We start from the raw sequence: 5215 nt of genomic DNA, 5'->3' as shown, positions 1-5215 counted from the left end.
TCTTTGGGTTTCCATGTAGCTTTTGAACTGTTTCCATAAATGCAGTAGAAACTGTACTGGCTTTAAATGGATGTGATAATGCACAAAAGTGTGCATACTTGGTAAGTCTGTCAACTACCACCATGATGACACTCTTTCCCTCAGACTTGGGTAAACCTGTGATAAAATCCATTGAAACCTCCTCCCAACGTTGGCTTGGAATGGATAAAGGTTGTAATAGACCCGGTGTCTTAATTGTTTCAACTTTATTTTGCTGGCAAACCAAACATTCCGCCACAAACTTTTGAATATCTGATTTAAGGCCATCCCAAAAAAATTCCTTCTTAACCCTGTGGTAAGTTTTTAAAAATCCTGAGTGCCCTCCTAAGGGAGAAGTGTGCAATTCCATAAGAATCTTTTGTTTTAGCTGGGAATTCTTACAGAGGTATAAGCGATCTTTGTACCATAACGAATCATTTTGCCAGCTAAATGTATCAGAAGTACTGGAATCTTGTTGTAGCTTTCGAATAAGTGCCCACATTTCTTCATCATTCTTCCATTCCTCCCTTGCTTCGTTTATCCAATCTGGTTGGATAATAGAAATGGCACACAACAATGCTTCCACATCCTCATCCTTTCTTGAGAGTGCATCTGCCACCACATTTTGCTTCCCTTTTTTGTAGATGATTTCAAAGTCATAACCCAACATCTTTGTGACCCACTTTTGTTGCTCTTCAGAGGATAATCTTTGTTCTAAAAAGTATTTAAGGCTATCATGATCCGTTTTTACCTTGAAGTGTCTTCCCATTAGGTAGGGTCGCCATTTATTAAGTGCATGGAGTATTGCCAACATTTCCTTCTCATAAATAGCTTTGCTTAAAAACTTTCCCTTGATTGGACGACTTTCAAAAGCAATGGGTCTTTCATCTTGCATTAGAACAGCACCAATTCCATTTCCTGAAGCATCACATTCCACAATAAAGGTTTTTGTGAAGTCTGGTGTAGCTAAGACCGGTGCTTGGCACATTGCCTCTTTAAGATGTTCAAAGGCCTTTGTTGCTTCTGAAGTCCATGAAAATGAATCTTTCTTCAATAATGTTGTTAGAGGTGCTGCTATTCTCCCATAATTCTTAACAAACTTGCGATAATACCCTGTCAACCCAAGAAATCCTCGCAGATGCTTTATGGATGTGGGGATTTTCCATTCCTTAATGGCTTTAATTTTGCTAGGGTCTACCTTAACTCCTTCATGAGATACAATATGACCCAAATATTCCACCTCCTGGACTCCAAAGAAACATTTGGATCTGTTAAACACACATGGATAGGAAGACAATGTGAAAGATAAATCATGCAACGCAATTTTATTAACAATTGATATACATTTATAGTACAATGTGTGACTCTTGGGTTTCAGATCCCAAGGTCTCTTGGACTGCTTAGTCTTTTCGGCTTCCACACTAACCCTTTAGGATTAGGTGTCCAACATTCCCCCCCTTAATCCGAAGGGTTATGTATGAGTCCAAGAAGAGAGCTGTAATACAAAATGTGCAAAAAATGCATGGCAACACTAGGCTGAATGTGCTCTATGAAATGTTGGTATAAAGGGCGGTGGTTTAAGGATGACCACCAACACTGGAACGCTTAGTGCAGTTCCCGGAACTCTTCCAAAACTGGCAAGAAACTGAAGTTTTCTGCTAGAGGAAGTGTTCTCAATCTGTGATGGTTTAAGGATGACCAACAACTCTCGAATGCTTAATGCAATTCCTGGAACTCTTCCAAAACTGGCAAGAAGCTGGTGTCTTCTGCTAGAGGAAGTGTACTTAATCTGTGATGGTTTAAGGATGACCAACAACTCTGCTGGAACTCTTCCAAAACTGGCAAGAAGCTGGAGTCTTCTACTAGAGGAAGTCCCAGATTGCCAACTGAAGGCATGTTCAGGCATCTTGTCTCTGGCTACAACTCTGAAACTGGTGTGGCAGGTTGTGGCTCAGGCTCGCTTGATGTGACTTTGAAGCTTGTGGATGACCATCATTTCCCCCCCTGTCAGATACAAGGTGAGATGATGGAGAAAACTCAACTGCAAGACTGTTCAATATTCTGGAACAAGTTCTGACATGTGTTTGGAATATCTTCTTGGCTGTTGATGCCCATTGCCAAGAAGCGATCCATCCAAGATGAATCTTTGTTCTTGCAGGACGTTTGTTTCTGAAGCATCTGTGTGAAGAATGGCTGGTTTTATGACAGTGCTTACATGGATGAAGATCAAAACAGTGATCTTTCAGATGGCCAACTCGATCACAGTGTTGGCATTTCACAATTTGTTGTTGTTGTTGCTGCGGTGGAAGAGAGGCAGAATTTGGAACAGCTGAAACTGAACTGTCATAAGGAGCAAGTGAACTGTCATGAATGAATCCAGCACTTTGAAACTGAATGGGCTTAGCATAGTCTGGAATATGAAAGGACAAGTCCTTGTCATATCCAAGACCAGTTCTGTGCTTATTGTGGACAAGCTGTTCCCAAGGTCTGATGATGGGCTTGGGAAGTGCAGATTGAGTTTCTGCATCTGCATATACAACTGCTGCTTTATTTGAATGAACTGTAACATTATTAACATGCTGCTGATGGGTGGTTGTATCAATGTTCTGAACAGAAACAGGTTCAGAATGGTGTCTATTTTGATGTAGCTCTTCTTGCTGTAGCTGTGATTCAAGCTGCAAAAAATCGATCTTTTCTTGTGCATTTTGTAAACATGTCTGAATTTCTGAGAGAGATCCTTTGCTGATTTGTAATGTGTCATCAACAGTAGATAATATCAAAGTTTTAAGGAATTGTAATACTTCACTGGTTCTGGCCATTTTTTCTTTAATGTCAGAATTACACCTCAAACACTGATCACAACTACTACTCAATGCAAAAAGGTAACACCCACTAGCAATATCCCGTGCAACAAATGATCAGTGTGCGATCAACAAGCACCAATTACAATCCATATAAAATAAGATGATGAAGCTACGTTACTGTTGAAGACCTTAAATTTGATGCTATGATGATATCACTTCTGCTCCAACATATTGTTGCGGTACTAATGATAGACCTTCAAAAAAAACTTTTGTAATGAATGATTTGAAAGCACAGTCAACAGGTTTGTTTTTAGAATTGCAGGTCTTTATGTAATTAGAGTAATCTGGTGCAGCCAAACAGGTCTTTGAACCTCTGAATACATTGCATTCTGTTGCATTATGTTTTACATATATTTCACCAACTTCTTTCAGCACAACCTTCTGTGACCATAGTGAAAAAAGGGCAATGCCTTTCACTGATTTCTGAAAACTTTCTAATTGAATGAAACCAAAGTTACCAGACTTGGCTTTAAAGCAATCAACTCAGCGTGGCAAGACAGTCAACAGTTGACTCCGGACTTAGCAAGCCTATGCAGTCAGAAGGTTGAGAGCAAGGGCCGGACCACATATAATGAGGTTGCAGATGAACTTGTAGCTGAATATGCAAATCTGGACAGCACTCTTGTTTCACCAGACCGACAACAATATGATGAAAAGAGCATTTGGCGAAGGGTTTATGATGCACTGAATGTACTTATGGCAATGGAGATAATTTCAAAGGAGAAAAAAGAAATCCATTGGAAGGGGTTGCCTAAGACAAGTATAAATGATGTCGAACAGCTTAAGGCTGAGAAATTGCTCTTGAAAAGTAGGATTGAGAAGAAAGCATCTTATTTTCACGAACTCGAAGAACAGATTATAGGCCTTCAAAATCTGGTGAAACGAAATGAGCATAGATATAGTTCAGGGAATACTCCATCTGGGGGTGTATCGTTACCCTTCATATTGGTCCAGACTCATCCCCGTGCCACTGTTGAAATTGAGATCTCTGAAGACATGCAGTTAGTTCACTTCGACTTTAACAGCACACCATTTGGGCTCCATGATGATGCATATGTACTGAAAGAAATGAACTTTTGTAAAAGGCCATTTAGCACTGTATCACCATTATTACTTTGAAAAGGCGACTGCAAATTTATACTCCAATGCCGAGGAAAAAATAAAGGCAGTCACTCACACACAGGTTTATTTACACAACCTGCCACACTTTTTATTTTCACAGGTCATCTCAAAAACGAGCCCAAGTTGCTTGGCAGTAAGATTGACTTTGTAAACAAATTAACTTTAAATCTTCAACAGCAAAGAATTCACGGTGCCCTTAGATCGCTTAAACAACACTAGAAACTCACCGCACCAGTGCTCACGTCCACGTGTTTTTCTCCTTTTCTCTTCTGCTCCTGCAACAAATCGAACTTTTCTCTTCTCTCCTCTGGTGCAAGCAGCGGTTCTCTGTCAATCTAAGCATACATGGAGAAATCTAGCTCGTTCGCTGAAGCAGTGTGGACACTGCAGGACGTTTTCTTGGCTGCCAAGAAATTACTTTCAAAGGCTCGGCTATGACCCTTGCAGCGTCAGATAAATCTCGGCTATCTACACACAATTCGGTGATGGCTGGGTGCTTCTCACAATACTTGAAGAGGCGCTCACCTCAATGGCATCAACGATAGGGCTCTGTCAGATATGGCATTCAACTGATACCAAGACCGGGCTCACAAATACGGCAATACCACCACTGGTTTTGCTGGTTCTATTAAGCTACTCTTGGGTGCTGAAGCACCTCTTCAGGTTAGTTAATACTTTAAGCAGGCTTTGCGCTCTGGAAGAACGTCAAAAAAATGGGGAGACTCTTACCGATCATATACCAAAGCCAGCAATGAAGCCTCCAAAGGTTGCAGCCAGGCTTGTTGTACCGTCTTCTTCTTCTTCTAGGCCACAGTCCTACTTGAACGGCCCGGACACGGACATTTTAAATGAAAAGATTTTAAGCGCCGCTTTGAAAATCTATAAGCCAGGAAGAAACAAACCCGGTCTTTTGGGCGACCCCACTGGTGAAGAAAAATGGGCAATGGCGAATGGTGGTCGACCGACATGGGGAAGGTGAAATGTCGTTGAGCCGGGTGCCAGACATTGAATGAAGAAAGTCCTGCAAAACTACTACCCTCGGCTTGCCATTACTGGATTTCCACACACACACTTCTCTACCTACAGTTCGAACCTCTCGTTTTATTATAAAACCATTCAATCCGAGGCAAACCCCTGCTGATGCGGTGGGGTGGCATGGAAACGCCAAAACGTACGGGTAGGTCTCGTGAAGAAACAATGTAACGCCAAAA

General features: G+C 41.3%; 1 pseudogene; it reads left to right on the top strand.

The window, feature by feature from the left end:
* Nucleotides 1–3096: 3096 nt before the first annotated feature.
* LOC149249922 (transcription factor-like protein DPB pseudogene) lies at nucleotides 3097–4001 on the top strand (annotated as a pseudogene).
* Nucleotides 4002–5215: the final 1214 nt, after the last annotated feature.

The sequence above is a fragment of the Pinus tabuliformis genome, chromosome 7 (assembly GCF_031772625.1).
Source record: "Pinus tabuliformis cultivar Carrire ecotype Pingquan chromosome 7, CPIR1, whole genome shotgun sequence".
NCBI lineage: Eukaryota > Viridiplantae > Streptophyta > Pinopsida > Pinales > Pinaceae > Pinus > Pinus tabuliformis.
Note: the sequence above shows the minus strand (reverse complement) of the source record. Positions and strands in the feature narration are given on the sequence as shown.